The following is a 17396-nucleotide window of genomic DNA, read 5'->3' as shown; positions in this document are numbered from 1 at the left end:
GCACGATCTACTGGTGTTGCATCTGAACAGGAGCGCAATGTGGCCGGTAGATGTCGGGAAAGGCTGCCTACCGGCTTCCTGATAGCCAGTACATCTCACAAGGTCTACCCAGGTCTCGCGAGGTGTTGAGATCAGGATCTGCCCATAATGGGCATTTAAGATAATTTTCTGGATCAGTACCTCAAGGAACTAACTAGGAGTAAAACTCCATGGGAAGTTTGCAACAAGTGTGACTAAGAAGAGAAATTAAAGATAGTCGGAGTGATCTCTCGGAAAAGTTTCAAAATATCATTTATAGCAGGTTTCATTAGGAGTTTCACCAGGGCTCTATCGGCAAGTTCCCCGCTGCCACTTAGTCACTTTGTTTGTTTGGGGAGTCTCCTGCCGGACAAGCCAACACTTGAAATTACTTTCATCACTGGAGAGCTAAATTTGCCCGTCAGACCGGTTCCTCATAGATCAGGCGACCATTTTGAAAGGGTGCCCAATCTCTAAGTGATCTTGTGGATTCCCCACACCCTCCACCCATGGGAAATGTCATCTCGCACACACATGGGAATTGTCCACACCCCCTCAAGTGATGACACCCCGCTAAGGGTTAGGTGAGACCCCCTATTCAGCCATCCCATACCCCTTCCAGGATCCCCCATTCTTCACTCCCCAATCTTCTGGATGCCCCTATATACCCATTCTGTATCCCCCACCCTTAATACCACCTCCACCCTTCTTTCATGCACATGGCTCCCCTCATGCCCTGACCCTTGGCAGTGCCACTCTGGCAACTGGGCAGTGCTCCCGCCAACTTTACAGTGCCACTGGGCACCTTGGCAGTGCCAGGGTGGCAGTGCCAAGGTACCCATGTTCAAGGGGGAGAGCCAGGGTGGTCACCCTGCCATGTCTCTGACCACCGAGGAGCCTCCAATGGCCTGGCAGAACCCCCGGGGTGTCTTTCCGCCTGGTCCAAATTTGTGTAGACCAATGCTCAATTGTGCACGGCTGGAGACTCCCCAAAGAGGCCGGTAGATGCCGGGAGCCCTATAGATCCCAGATCAGCATGCATAAGCAGTTTTAAACCTACCTAGGTGTGCAAGGCTTGGTCTCGCCCATTGTGCGCAGGATCCTGATTGTGACATCTCAAGAGACCTGGGTAGTTCTTGTGAGATGTACTGTGTGGTGAATGTGATTCACACCGGATTATAACCTGTATATACATGTGTCTATATTGTAAGTGCAGTTGCACTACCTGACCTCCAGGGGGAGTAGTTCTGGGAATGCTTGAGAGTTGTACGGGGCTTCTCCCTTGGCTCCGCCCAGAACTCCTCCACCAGGAGCTGCTGTATAAAGATCAGTGCCACAGGGTCAGCCGGCCAGTTCACCGAAAGTTCAACGGCTAACAGGCTGGCTCTGTTGTAAGTATATTAAAACCGCTATTCTAATCCTACAAGCACGTGTCCGTAGAATTGTTGGTTCCAACAATTTAATATACTTAGGAAACAGTCGAAGAAATCATGGAAGCAGCCCTCAAGCCCGGACGCCTAGAACTTGACCCACAGGATGCAGAGGCTAAGGAATTTTTTTCCCACTGGCTGAGATGTTTTAAAGCCTACCTGGCAGAAGCCAGCACCGCCGGAACAACGGAGGAACAAAAACTCAGGCTACTGCATGCGAGGGTAAGCCACAGATTCTCCACACAGCTGAATCCGGCCGGTTCTGACACCGCAGCGCTGGCAATACTGGACAAAATGTACGTTAGGCCCATTAACGAGGTTTATGCATGCCATGTGTTTACAACTCGCCGCCACGGCCTACAGCAACGCTTGCCGAAATTCTAAGGGAACTAAACAACCTTTCCAATGACTGTAATTATCAAGCCGTTACTGCGGCGGAACATAGGGAGCTTGCTGTGTGGGATGTTTTCGTAGCGGGCCTTAGGTCTAACTATGTGCGCCAAAGACTGCCAGAAAAGGGGGCCCAGGACATAGACACTACCGTGGAGGCTGCTACCACTATGGAAGTTTCCTTCCGCAGCCTCACGTCATTTCCTGCGGACCCCGCGACCCCATCGTGGACCCCCGACCAACAGCCCCCCCAAGCCTGTGCTGCACGGCCCCCCAGCTACCGCGCTGCCAAAGTCAGTTACTCTGCTGCCCCAGCCAGCTACTCTGCTGCTCCAGCCAGCTACTCAGCTGCCCCAGCCTGCCATTTCTGTGGCCAAAGCCAGCACCCGTGGCAGCACTGCTCAGCCTGATCCGCGACCTGCAGCAGCTGCGGGAAGAAAGGCCACTATGCCAGTGTGTGCCTCGCGAAGAGGGCCCCAGTTTGCAACTCCCTTGCAGAGAGAACAAATTGCTCCCAACACCAGCGGGCCCATTGGTCCCGAAACGCTGCGGCCTACGCCCCGACTCCACCCCCTCCCGCCACGTGCGACCCATGGGGGCCGCCATCTTGGCAAACCCCCACCATGCGCTCAGCCACGTGCGACTCATGGGGGCCGCCATCTTCCTCGCCGCTCACCACGTGCGATCCACGGGCCCCATCTGCATCGGCATGCTCAGAAAGCTCATCTGAAGAATACGACTTCCCCGGGCGCTCACCACGCGGCCCGCAACTCAACGCGGTCACCCTGGATCAATCCCGCCCCAAGCACCTACGAAGTTCGATGGCGGAGATCCAGATCAACAGGTACAGCACGCCATGCCTCTTTGACTCCGGGAGCATCGAGAGCTTTATACATCCAGAGCTGGTAAGACGCTGTTCGCATTCTATTTTTCCGGTGAGTCAAACTATCGCCCTCGCTTCGGGCTCCCACTCAGTCCAAATCCAAGGACGCACCGTCGCTACGCTCTCAATTTGAGGTGCTAGTTATTCTAAATTTAAACTTTATGTCCTGTCCGACCTCTGCGCGCCACTCTTATTAGGCCTGGATTTTCAGTGCAACCTCAAGAGCCTCACCCTCAACTTCAGCGGGTCCCTGCCCCCACTCACTATCTGCAGCCTAGCCACGCTGCGCATCTCTCCCCCTCCTCTCTTCACCAATCTCACTCCAGATTGCAAGCCAGTAGCTACTCGCAGCAGGCGATACAGCCTACAAGATAGGGTCTTTATCCGATCGGAGGTCCGACGGCTGCTCAGTGAGGGGATCATAGAGGCCAGTATTAGTCCCTGGAGAGCTCAGGTGGTGGTCGTCAAGACCGGGGAAATATTTTGCATGGTCGTCGACCAAAGCCAGACCATAAATCGCTTTACGCTCCTAAACGCGTATCCCCTCCTCAGAATTGCAGACATGGTTAACCAGATCGCCCAATATCGGCTATTTTCCACGGTGAACCTGAAGTCTGCATACCACCAGCTCCCAATCCGCCCGGAGGACCGCCACTACACGGCGTTCGAGGCCGATGGCCACCTCTTCCACTTCCTCCGGGTTCCCTTCGGCGTCACCAACAGGGTTTCGGTGTTCCAACGAGCAATGGACCGAATGGTAGACCAGTACGGGCTGCGGGCCACGTTTCCGTATCTGGACAATGTTACCATCTGCGGCCATGACCAGCAGGACCACGACGCCAACCTCCACCGTTTTCTCCAAACGGCAGAGAAATTAAATCTCACTTATAACAAGGAGAAATGCCTTTTCCGCACAAACAGACTGGCTATCCTCGGCTACGTCGTGGAGAACGGAGTCCTGGGCCCAGAACTCCTCTTAGAACTCCCCCTCCCTCATTGCCCCAAGGCCCCAAGGCCCTCAAACGGTGCTTGGGGTTGTTTTCATACTACGCCCAGTGGGTCCCTCAATATGCGGACAAAGCCCACCCACTCTTTAAGGCCACATGATTCCCCCTGTCTGCTGAGGCGCGCCAGGCCTTCAGCTGCATCAAGGAGGACATCGCCAAAGCAGCCATGCGGGCGGTGGATGAATCCACTCCCTTTCAGGTTGAGAGCGACGCCTCAGAGGTAGCTCTAGCAGCCACTTTAAATCAGGCAGGGAGGCCCGTTGCATTTTTCTCCCGTACCCTATCCGCTTCAGAACTCCGACACTCCTCAGTCGAGAAGGAAGCGCAAGCCATCGTGGAGGCTGTTCGTCACTGGAGGCACTACCTCGCAGGTAGGAGGTTCACCCTCATCACCAACCAACGATCGGTTGCCTTTATGTTTGACAATTCGCAAAGGGGCAAAATAAAAAATGATAAAATCCTTCGGTGGAGGATCGAATTCTCCACCTATAGTTACGATATTAAATATCGACCGGGGAAGCTCAACGAGCCCTCGGATGCCCTATCCCGCGGGACATGCGCCAGCGCGCAGATCAGCCATCTGAAAGCCATCCACGTTGACCTCTGCCATCCAGCGGTCACATGGCTCGCCCACTACATCAATGCCCGAAACCTGCCTTTCTCCAACGAGGAGGTAAAAGCGGTCACCAGGGACTGCCCGATCTGTGCAGAGTGCAAACCGCACTTCTATAGACCAGACAGGGCCCACTTGGTCATGGCTTCTAGGCCCTTTGAACGCCTTGCGATTGATTTCAAAGGGCCACTCCCCTCCACTAACAAGAACATTTATTTCCTCAACATCATCGACGAGTTCTCCCGATTCCCTTTTGCCATTCCGTGCCCTGATATGACCTCCCACACAGTCATTAGGGCCCTGCATAGTGTCTTCACCCTGTTCGGTTTCCCCAGCTACGGGGTTCGTCCTTTATGAGCGACGAGCTGCGTCAGTACCTGCTCGACAAGGGCTTCGCCTCGGGCAGGACTACCAGTTACAACCCCAGGGGGAACGGGCAGGTCGAGAGGGAGAACGCGACGGTCTGGAAGACCGTCCTGCTGACCCTCCGGTCTAGAAAACTCCAAGTCTCCCAATGGCAAGAAGTCCTCCCAGACGCTCTCCACGCAATCAGAACCCTCCTCTGTACAGCTACAAATCAAACCCCTCACGAGCGATTCTTCATTTTTTCTAGGGGCACTACCACGGGAGTCTCACTTCTGGCGTGGCTGAGGACACCAGGCCCGGCCTTCCTGAGGAAGCACGTCAGGGGGCACAAAACTGACCCCCTTGTTGAAAAGGTGCGCCTCCTCCATTCCAACCCCCAGTACGCATTCGTGGAGTTCCTGGACGGTCGCCAGGACACAGTATCCCTTCGGGACCTGGCACCCGCTGGATCCAGCCCCCCCCACCCCCGCTGAGGATCCCCTTACTATCCCTATGCTGCCGCCCCCTCGCGCCCCCGATTCCGCAAGCTCACCCCACCGGTTCCACGCACCAGAACCAGCCCGCCCCTTGCTCCCCCAGTCTCCGGTCGAGCCAGAGGTGTATAAAGTTTGGACAAGACCCGCCCCGGAGTCTGCCATCGTACCCCAGCTCTCAACACCCACCCAGCCACCGCAAGAGGCTGCAACCCCGGTGCTCCGCAGATCGAAAAGAACAATTCATCCACCGGACAGACTAACTCTGTGAGCCACCACCCTCGCTGGACTCAATGTTTTTCACAGGGGGTGAATGTGGTGAATGTGATTCACAGCGGATTATAATCTGTATATACATGTGTCTGTATTGTAAGTGCAGTTGCACTACCTGTCCTCCAGGGGGAGTAGCTCTGGGAATGCTCGAGTTGTACGGGGCTTCTCCCTTGGCTCTGCCCAGGACTCCTCCCCGGAAGCTGCTGTATAAAAGCTCAGTGCCACATGGTCAGCCGGCCAGTTCACCAAAAGTTCAACGGCTAACAGGCTGGCTCTGTTGTAAGTATATTAAAACCGCTATTCTAATCCTACAAGCACGTGTCCGTAGAATTGTTGGTTCCAACATACTGGCTGCCAGGAAGCCGGCTGGCAGCCTTACCCGGCATCTACCGGCCGCATTGTGCTCCCATTCATGTGCAATGCCCGTAGATCATGGTCAGCGTTAACTTATAATGTTGTCAAAATAGTTAAAATCTGAGGATTGGGAAAATGGTGAAAAATCAGCAAAGGGTAGTGAAGGAACTGATGGAGAAAAATAAGGATACAAGAGCAAACTAGTTAGAAACATAAAAATAGTTTGTAAAAGCTTCTGTAAATATGCAAAAAGGCAGAGATTAGTGAAAAAGTAAGAAAGTACGGAGAGTAAACTTGGGTCCCTTTAAGGCAGAGACAAGAGGAATTAAAATGGGCACTATATGAAAGGTAGATACTTTGGGTGAATTCTAACCAAAAAAGGTTTACTTAAGTGGGAGGGTGGGGATTAAATATTAGAATCCGCACCCAAGTTCCCCTTCCAATTACCCACTTCCAGCTTTATTTGAGGCAGATAGGCGAGTGGACAACCAACCAGCCCTAAGTAATAATAATCTTTATTGTCACAAGTAGGCTTACATTAACACTGCAATGAGGTTACTGTGAAAATCCCCTTGTCGCCACACCCCTGCACCTGTTTGGCTACACGGGGGAATTCAGAATGTCCAATTCACCTAACAATACGTCTTTCAGGACTTGTGGGAGGAAACCGGAGCACACGGAAGAAACCCATGCAGATATGGGGAGAATTGCAGACTCTGCACAGACAGTGACCCAAACCGGGAATCGAACCTGGGACACTGGCTTGCCATATCTAATAGGTGATTAACCTCTCTCCTGCATTTTGAATATATTCAAGAGGCGGCTGGGTATAGCACTCGGGGAGAATGGGATCAAAGGCTATGGGGTGAAAGCAGGATTTGGCTATTGAGTTGGATTCACATTGTGCTTATCTCAGAAACCCAGTGATTGACAAGCATCCCAACCCCAAGGGCTCTGATCCTCCAGCTTGCAAAGTCTCTGATTACCTTCATGCTTCTGATCCCACTGCACGGAGGCCCTGATCATTCCCCCAGGCTTCTGACTCCCCCTGTCCCATCGTCACCTATTCCAACACGCCAGGCAGGTAGAAATCCAGGCCATTGTCTTTGTTTTCATGGTCAAAGACAGAAACAATATTCCTGAGGTAGTGGGGAACTAAGGGTGCAACGAGAATGAGGAACGTATGGGCATTAGTGAAAAAAGGTTCACCAAAAAAAAAAGAGACTAATGCTGACAAATCTCCTGTGCCTGATGGCCTATCCCCTTATATTTAAATGATGTAGATACAGAAATAGCACATCCATTAGGTTTGATCATCCAGAATTCCTTCAAACTCAGGAAGAAAAAAAGAGGCATATGATACACGCTGGAATAATAATAACAATATAATTCAGAAGAGTATGCATAGATACATAGAAGGTAGGAGCAGGAGGGACCTTTTGGCCCTTCGAGCCTGCTCCGCCATTCACCACGATCATGGCTGATCATCCAACTCAATAGCCGAATCCTGCTTTCACCCCATAGCCTTTGATCCCATTCTCCCCAAGTGCTATATCCAGCCGCCTCTTCAATACATTCAAAATGCAGGAGAGAGGTTGAGGCTGAAATAAGAAAGGTTAATAGGAAGCACGAGGAAAGGATGGCAAACTGCTTGAAAACAAATAGCAAAATGTTCTTCAAACATTTTAATGGTAAAAGGTTAGTGAGGGATAGAGTGGGGCCCATAAGGGACAAGCAGGTTAAGTTGCTCACTGAATCTGAGGGTATGGGAGAGAGCTACTAAATTAGTACTTTGCTTCTGTTTTTACCAAAATAGAAGATGGTGACAGTGGCCCAGATGAAAATGTGGGTGTTGAGCAACTGAGCAGTATAGTGATAGATAATAAAGAGGTGCGTGCTAAAAAGGCTGACAGCACTCTAGGTAGAGAAGTCACCAGATCTGGATGAGATGCATCCTAGATTGCTAAGAGTGGTATGGGAGCATTTGCGGAGCCATTGACAGAAATTTCCCAAGCCTCTCTGAACACAGGATTAGTCCTGGAGGATTGCAAACGCTGTTGTTTGAGAAAGGAGCAAAGGATAATGTAGGAAACTACAGACCTGTCAGCTTGACATCAGTAGTGAGAAAACTGATGGAGGCCATAAAACCACATAAGATACATAAGACCAAGCAGGCCAGCAGCACGGTTCGATTCCCGTACCAGCCTCCCCGGACAGGCGCCGGAATGTGGCGACTAGGGGCTTTTCACAGTAACTTCATTGAAGCCTACTCGTGACAATAAGCGATTTTCATTTCATTTCATATACACTTTGAGAAAAATATGTTAATACCAGACAGTCAACATGCCTTTGGCAAGAGCAGGACAAGTCTGACAAATTTAATTGAGTTCTGTGACGAATTGGCACAGGCAGTAGATGAGGATAGTGCTGCGGATGTTGTATATCTGGACTTTCAGAAAACATGTGATACGGTGCCACATGGCTTGGTTTGTTAGTAAGTTAGAAATGTTTGTGGTTGATGGGTCCTTGGCATCATGGATTAGAAGTTGACTAAGAGATTGGAAACAAGGGGTAGGTATAGGTGAGCATTTCTCAGACCAGAGATGAGTTGAAAGTGGTGTTCTCCAGGACTCTGTGTTGGGACCCTTGCTTTTTCTGATCGATATAAATGATTTAGAGATGGACGTTGAGGGCAAAATCTCTAAATTTGAAGATGATACTAAGCTCGGGATAATAATGAATTATGAGGATGATGCTGAACAGAGGACATTGACAGGTTGGCCAAATGGGCAGACACGTGGCAGGTGAATTTCAATACAGAGAAATATGAGCACAGTAAGAAGTCTTACAACACCATCTCCACATCATGAGAAATATGAGGTAATGCATTTTGGGAAAAGAAACATGGGAGACAATACAGGTTCAATGTTACAACTTTTGGGAGGGGCACAGGAGCAGAGGAATCTTGGGGTTCAAGTGCATAATTCTCTGAATTGCCAGGTGAGTTGAAACAGTTGATAAGAAGGCTTATAGGATCCATGGGTTTATAAACAGAGGCACAGAGTATAAAAGCAAGGAAGTGATGCTGCACCTCCACAAATCATTAGTCACACCATATTTAGAATATTGTGTTCAGTTCTGGGCACCTTATTTAAGGAAGGATGTTAAAGTCCTAGAGCGAGTGCAGAGCAGATTTACTAGAATGATACAAGGAATAAGGAATTTTAGATACAAAGAAAGATTAGAGAAATTGGGCTTGTTATCCCCTCAGCAGAAAATATTAAGAGGTGACCTTATTGAGGTTCAAAATTATGAACAATTTTGACAGGGTAAAGAGCATAGTATGTCCCCACTAGTTAATAAGTCAGTGACTAGGGGGTCAGCAAGAGAGCGAGGGGTGAGATGAGGAGATTTTGAATACGCTCCTTGGGAGAATGGTGGAAGTGGATTCCATAGGAGATTTCAAAAAAGACAGCTGGATATATACTTGAAAGTGATGCATGTAAAGAGCTACAGAGATAGGGCTGAGGGATGGGACTAGCTAGCAAGCTCTTTTGGGAGCCGGTGAAGACACGATGGGCCGAATAGCCTCCTTTTGTGCTGTAAAATTCTATGATTCTAAGAGTTTCCTTTGGATTGGAAGGTGGCAATGATCGGAAAGAGAAAACGGTGAACTATAGGCTAGTCAGCCTGATATCAGTTGTAGGGGGATGCTAGAAATGTATTGTTTGGGTGTGGTAACAAGGCACTTAGAAAAGGAGTTTGACTGGGCAATGTCAACAGGGCTTTACGAAAGGAAAATCGCGTTTGTTAAATTGTTTTGCTTTTTATTTCGGAAATGAGTAATTTCTGATAAGGGGGGACCAGCAGATGCATTGAGCTGTTTTTTCAAGAAGCATTTGATCAGGTCTCACACAGGGCTCATGGGATTAGGGGTAATGTATTAGTATAGACTGAGGTTGGTGGCACAGTGGTTAGCATTGCTGCCTCACGGCGCCGAGGTCCCAGGTTCGATCCTGGCTCTGGATCACTGTCCATGTGGAGTTTGCACATTCTCCCCGTGTTTGCGTGGGTTTCGCCCCCACATCCCAAAGGATGTGCAGGGTAGGTGAATTGGCCACACTAAATTGCCCCTTAATTGGAAACAAATAATTGGGTACTCTAAATTTATTTTTAAAAAGTATAGACTGAGGTTTGGTGGATGGGCAGAAACCAAAGAGCTGTAAAAATCGAGCCATTTTCACGTTGGCAGGCTTTACGGGTTGGGTACCACAAGGAAGGGTGGTTTGGGCATCAGCTATTTACTGTACACATCAATGGCTTGGAATAAGGGAACAATTGTAATGTATCTAATATTTCTGATGATACAAACATAGATGAGAAATTAGAGAATGCAAAGAGGTTGTAAAAGGTTTTAGATAGGTTAAGTGAGTAGAGCAATAGGGCAGAAGGAATTCAATGTGGAGAAACATGAAGCTATCCATTTTGTGGGGAACAGAATTGTTATGTTCTGTGTTGTGGCCGTGGTAAAGATAATAATAATCTTTATTGTCACAAGTAGGCTTACATTAACACTGTAATGAATTTACTGTGAAAATTCCCTAATTGCCACATTCTGGCACCTGTTTGGGTACACAGAGGGAGAATTCAGAATGTCTTATTCACCTAACAGCACGTCTTTTGGGACTTGTGGGAGGAAACCGAAGCACCTGGAGGAAACCCACGCAGACATAGGGAGAACGTGCAGACTCCGCACAGTGACAAAAACCGGAAATCAAACCTGGGACCGTGGTGCTGTGAAGCAACAGTACTACCCACTGTGCTACCCACAGAACATCTAGTTCTTTGACTAGTAAGATAGTTTATTAGCAAAATGAACATGTGGAAAGATAACTAACGAACTATGATACAAACTGGAACGAATAAGTGAATTCAGTGAATTCTCCTGGAGCTACTTCTAGTGCGACTGTCCTTTAGTATGACTTACTACCAACTGCCGGATTTCTAATTTCTGAAGTCACAGGGTGGATCTCTATCGCCACCTGCTGGTCGGAGGTCGTATTGATAACTATATACATTAACAGCTAACTATATACATTACTGTGCACATGCAAAGCACCACAAGGATAATTTCAAAATGTTGAGAAACCGGATAAGTCCCCCCAACCTCCCCTTATCCACACCCTATACTGACTTTTAACTGGGGAATTCCCCTTTCCCCTGGTTAAAAGAGGATGGTGTCGGAAGAGGGGTAGTCTGCCCAGGAGAAGAATGGCTGCTCTGCTGCCATTTAACGACAGAAAAGTTGTTTATAGACTGGAAGTGAGACTTCTGGGGAGGCTGATGGTGAAATTGGGAAAGGCAATTGGGCTCAGAATAGATTCCAACGCCAAAATTGCAGCGGGCACCGATTTGATGCCAAATAGCAATTTTCCGTCACCTTGACAGTGGCATCAACACAGTCCGGAACGCAGGTACAGTAAACACCATTTGCATATGATTAGTGGGCCTGACCTGGTATTCTCCGGACCCGCCACCCTTCTCCGCCTCCGATGGGCTGACCATGAGCTGCGCATCATCCATATCTGCGCCCAATACCTGGGCAATGTCACGATGCCTTCATCCTGGCACCATCGGGGAGTTGGCTCCTGGGCAACAGAGGTTATCCACTGCAGTCATGGCTGATGACACCTCTCTGAGGCCACACACTGACACGGAAACCCGCTACAGCGAAGCCCATGTCGCAACCAGGAGCGTGATCGAGCAGTGCTGCGGCCTCCTGAAGAGGCGGTTCAGGTGCCGGGACTGCTCTGGAGGGGCCCTCCAGATGCTGATGTCTGATGCTGAGAGGGTTGCCCATATAATGGCAGCTTGCTGTGTCCTCCAGAACATTGAGCAGCAGAGGGGCGATGTGCTGGAGGAGGAGGATGGTCGGCAGGCCTCGTCCGACGAGGAGGATGCGGGGAAGGGCAAGGAAGGCCAGGGTATGGCATGACGCGTGCACTAGGGGCAACGCGTATGGGATGCTCTGATCACTTCCAGGTTTATCGACAGAGGGGAGGGGGCAGTGGGACACTGGCCAGGGGCACGGACACCTTAACCAATCCCTCATACTCACCCCCTCCACCCTCCGCTGCACACCCTCCGTGGTACACACCTGTCGCAGTGCGAGGTGGGGGCGCTGGGTTGGCAGCAACACTGGGTCTGGTCAATGGGATGGAGAATGGTGACAACCCACTCTGCGATGCGCTCTGGTGCTCCACATCATTTGACAATGTCTTACTCCTCCCCATGGTCGCCCTTTCCACCATCCGCACGGGTGATCCCTACATGCGAGCTGGACATTCCATCACACAGTCTCATTGAATCCCTGGGATGATGGTGGACGGGACGGTCGGGGGGGGGGGGGGGGGGTGAGCCCAGGCCACCCATAACATCCGATACGTCTTGTACGTCCCAGACGGTACAGCAGCACTGGAGGCGGCCTGCTTGCGATTCCCACCCTGCGACCTGGGTCCCCGTTGGCAGTCGTCTTCTCGGGCGACCAGGCCTAGATCGGCCCCAGCTGCTGCTCGGGCATCCCAGGTAGAGAACTGCCACCCTGTACTGCCCTCTGCCCACCAGATGGGGCAGGGACAGGAGGGGGGGGGGGGGGTCTGAGGTACTGCGGTGTTCCCGCACCACCCCTGCAGGAGTCACCGGGACGGGCCCCATCACCTCCTGCTCTCTGAAGGTGGCCAGTGGCACCCGGGCTACTCTGTGGGACGGGGGTGTAAGCGGAGGTATCCCCTGAGGCTCCCTCAATCACTTGGTGCTGCCAGTGCTGGAGGACCGCTCTGTTCTCGACCAGGGTCTGCATGCTCGCAGCCGTGGAACACAGGGAGTGGGCCATCTCCATCTGGGCCTGCGCCATATCACCCATTGGCTGTGCCACTATCTTCGGGATCCTTGTCTCACATCAGCCAGTGACTGCGCGGACCGGGGGGGATGGACGGGGGTTTGAGAGTGGAGAAGGGTGGGGGTGAGGATGGTGTGGGGGTGGTGAAGGTAGTGTAGGGCGAGGGTGGGGGTGGTGTTAGGAGCGGGTTGACACTTGTGGCAGGGGGAAACCAAATAACCAGATCTCACTTTTTATCCGCTGCCAAACTCCACCCCGGCGACCTCCCTTTCCTTTGGCCGCCGACCACGTCCAGGGCCCTCTGCTCTCCAACTCTCGGTGGTTATGGGTGGCCTTCTCATCGGGCAGGGGAGGGATGTGGAGCAACCAGAAAATGACAGTGTTAGACAGTGCAACACATGCAGCTCAGAGTGTGGGTAGCTGGTGGCCTCAGTGGCCAGGGCACCCAGCCATGGCGACCGACATAGGTACCGACATGTGTTGCAGGCTGGGGGTTTGGCCAGCCTCGGGTTGCAGGGGTGGGTACGGTTATGGGTGTGTGGGGATGGGGTTAGTGTCCCAGTGTTGCCTACTCACGCTAGCCGCCCTAGGATGTCGTGTAGTTTTTTTCCAGAATTTCCGACCGGTCCGGACAGTGTTGCTGGTGGCGCTGACCACGTCTCCCACCTGCGTCCAGGCATGGTGAATGGCAGTGGCTGGCAGCCTCCTTCCCGGGCTGGGGTACAGGGTGGCCCGCCTTTCCTCCACTTCGTCGAGATTCTCCAGCTCGGCATCGGTGAAACGTGGAGCTGCTCTCTTGCTGCCATCTTGTTAGCTGGGATGGTGTGTGTGGGGAGTGCAGTGTACATATGCGACTGCAGATTGTCAACCTCCTGAGGGGCAATCGTGAATCCGGTGTATCCGCCACTGTTTCTCATTGGAATCGATTGTGTTCCAAGTGGCGCCGGTACGAGCCCTCAACAGTCGCTGAATCGGTCCAGGTACAGCGCCGATAGTTGTACTGTCATGGAACTCCACAAATCCTGCGCCAGCATCAACACGTAATCTCAGAAATGGAGAATGCAGTCTCTGACCTACCTCAGAGAGCTGCTGAGCAATCAGAGCCCAGCAGCTCTCGAATAACAGCAGTGCCATTGGGAACTGCACTTGCGACTGGGGGGAGACAGGCTGCGATTTCTAAGTGTTTGGGGTCTCACCATGTGCCAAGCTGCAGGTCACACCTGAGAGGGTGAAAGGCCAGGGCTTCAGAAGAAATGTGAAGAGGGGAAATCGGGGAAGGGGAAGTAACAACTTGCTTGGGCACTCTGATGACGTCAGGGGGGCCCATTAAATAGTCAGTCCCCTCCATCCACTATCAGCCAGTGCAAGGAAGCCGGCCTGAGCACCTGGTGTGGGCCATCAGTTAACTGTTGGCAGCAGTGGGATGAGGCCTTAAGTAGACATTAGTTGTCCACATAAGGGCCTCAATTGGCTCTCTGGCAGGTAGGTTGTCTGATTCCACCGCTGGCAACACCACTGCTGGCAGAATTCTGTTGGGAGCAGCAGGTAGGTGGCGTTCACCTGCTGGATTTTATGCCTCCCTGCCTTCAAACCGACCGGTGAAGGTGTGTACAGCCCAGCCTTGGGAAAAGTTAGTATTCAGAGGGAACTGGGTCTTCTTGATCAATGATCACAAGAAGTTAACATGCAGGTACAGCAAACAAATCAAGAGCAAATGATATGTCAACGTTTATTGCAAGATAGATTAGAGCTCAAGAGTGAAAAAACCTTAATTAAAGTGTATCGGGGCTTGAAAGATCATACCTGGGATTCTGTTTGGGATTTTCTATATGATGAAGGGGGGTCTTGCCAGCTTCTAAGTTAGCAGGTCACGTCTGAGGGGGTGTGAGACTGGGTTTGAGGGGCTATGTGAAGAGAGGTGAGTGACAACTTGCTTTCGAATGAGTGCAAGGGTGGGAGATGGTGGCATAGTGGTGATGTTGCTGGGCTAATAATCCAGAGATCCAGGGCATAGATTCAAATCACACCATGGCAGTTTGTGAATTTGTATTCTGTTAATGAATCTGGAATATAAAGCTAGTCTCAGTATTGGTGACTGTAGACTGGGTAGTCATGCGTACATCATGATGACATCTGCACAAGAAGATGATGTGTCGGCAGCATGGGAGTTCTCCCTCAGCACAGGCAGACATACAGCAAGTAAGAGATCAGATCTCTCAGTAAATGGTTTAAATTGTTCATTGTCCTGTGAGAGTACCTTTAAGAAATATCTGTTTATAAATGGGTGTGTATATAATTATCTGAAGTGAGAGTACCTTCAAGAAATGGGTGTTTATTACTGCAGTGATGTCAGAGACTGGGTGGAGCTGGGCTGTCTGCCAGCTTTCTACTTTCGTTTTAGGCTCTTTCCTGCAAGGTGTGTTTTAGTTTCGTTTTCTGGATAGCTGCAGTCACAGCCACAAGGTGTATGAGTCTCTCTCTCTGTAATGTAAACACTGTAAATCGATCCCTTGGTGATTTATAATTAATAACTGCTCTCAGCAGTGACTTTAACCTGATGTGCTTCTGTTAAAAGTTCTTTTTTTTTTTTAAAAGTCTTATGGATGCTAAAATGACAGCTTAAGGATTACTTAGTGTTGTATTCTTTGGTGGTTGTGGTTGCTAAGATGTTCACTGTATGTTTTAAAAAGGTGAATTTGAGTTCATAGAATAAACATTGTTTTGCTTTAAAAAATACTTTTCCATTTCTGCTGTACCACTCCTGTAGAGTGGGCTGTGTGCCCCCCATGCCACAATCTATTAAAAGTTGTGGGTCAAGTGAACTCCATGATACACTTTGGGGCTCTCTAAACCCTGGCCCATAAAATCATCCTTTGCCATAATTTCCATGCAACCCAGCAACTTTACGTGTCAGGAGCTGGCCGTCTTAGATGGCACAGGGACTTCGCTGCATCGACCTGCCAATCATCAATGAAAGCATGAAAACATTGCTGATAACTGGAAGATGTTTGAACAAGAATGGCACGCCTAGTCTCATGTTCCAGTAAAGAAAGATAGCAAGATTAGAATCTGCACTGACAGAGTTTACCTAAATTAATTTTATTCATTCGTGGGATGTGGACGTCGCTGACTGGGCAGCATTAAGAGTCAACCACACTGCTGTCGGTCTGGAGTCACATGTAGGCCAGACCAGGGAAGAATGGCAGATTTCCTTCCCTAAAGGACATTAGTCAATCAGAGGGATTTTACACCAATTGACAATGGTTTCATGGTCATCATTAGATTTGTAATTCCAGATTTTTACAGAATTCAAATTTCACCATCTACCGGGTCCCCAGATCATTACCCTGTGATTGCTGGATTACTAGACCAGCGACAATACCACTAAGCCACTGCTTCCTCATGAGGCACTGGTGAGACTCCACCATCCCATTAAGTTGGTTAAAAAGATTATAGATGACATGCCCAATTTTAAGATCTTCAGTATCCTGGATGTGAAGTGTGGATTTTGGCAAATCCCACTGGATGAAGAACCCTTAAAGCTCACTACGTTTGTATTTCTGGTAGGGTCCTCCACATACCTTATGGGAACACCACTGGTAATGAGGTCTTCCAACAATCTATGGGCACAGCAAGAAGTCTTACAACACCAGGTTAAAGTCCAACAGGTTTGTTTCAAACACGAGCTTTCGGAGCGCAGCTCCTTCCTCAGGTGTCGGAGCTGCGCTCCGAAAGCTCGTGTTTGAAACAAACCTGTTGGACTTTAACCTGGTGTTGTAAGATTTCTTACTGTGCTCACCCCAGTCCAACGCCGGCATCTCCACATCATAACAATCTATGGAATAACTCTTTGCTGGACAACCCTGTTAAATCATCATCAATGACATCCTGGCCTAGGGTCGTATAATTTAAAAATATGATGCAAGTTTGCATTTGGTCCTCAACAGAATCAGGATCACACAGTTGAAGTTCAACCTTGCTAAGTGCAGATTCAGTGTAAACTAGGTCCTTACGTGGGCCACCTACTCACAACTGATGATGTGAAGCCATATCTGGATAAGGCAACGACTATATGGCAAATGCCCATTTCTGAGGACAAGCATGCTCTACAGCTCTACCTCGGTACAACCATTATTTATCTCAGCTCATTCTCTGCTGCAATAAAGTGGTTGAACCCTCTGTCAGCTTCTTCACCAGGATGTGGAATGGTATTGACAGGAGCATGATTGTTCATCAAATTCAAGCATCTTCTCTCAGCCCCTCCGGTGCTAAAACATTGACGTTTGAGCACCTGTACTCTATTTGCTGATGCTTCCCAGCATGGACTCAGCGCAGTCTTTATCCAGAATGGCAGACCAATAGGCTTCACATCTAGGGATCTCACTAACACCAAAACCCGTTATACTCAGATCAAGAAGAAACTCCTTGCCTTTGTATGTCAACAATTTTATCTTTAAAGTTTGCGAGCCTGGATGAGCTGGAAGGGAAGTTCGGGCTCCCCCCGGGGAACACCTTTAGGTACATGCAGGTAAGGGCGTTGGTCAGGCGGCAGGTGGCGGAGTTCCCTCTGCTGCCGCCGTGTGGGGTTCAGGACAGGGTGCTCTCGGGGGTATGGGTTGGAGAGGGGAGGATCTCGGCAACGTACCAAGTGATGCAGGAGGTAGACGAGGCCTCGGTGGAGGAGCTGAAGG

General features: G+C 50.1%; 1 protein-coding gene across 1 annotated transcript in view; it reads right to left on the bottom strand.

Annotated features, from left to right (window-relative positions):
- Positions 1 to 17396, bottom strand: part of vwdel (von Willebrand factor D and EGF domains-like) — a 381724-nt gene that overhangs the window by 5519 nt on the left and 358809 nt on the right. The gene's annotated exons all lie outside the window — the stretch shown is intronic.

Source organism: Scyliorhinus canicula, chromosome 5, assembly GCF_902713615.1.
Source record: "Scyliorhinus canicula chromosome 5, sScyCan1.1, whole genome shotgun sequence".
NCBI lineage: Eukaryota > Metazoa > Chordata > Chondrichthyes > Carcharhiniformes > Scyliorhinidae > Scyliorhinus > Scyliorhinus canicula.
The sequence above is the reverse complement of the archived record's forward strand: the minus strand, read 5'-3'. Positions and strand labels throughout refer to the sequence as shown.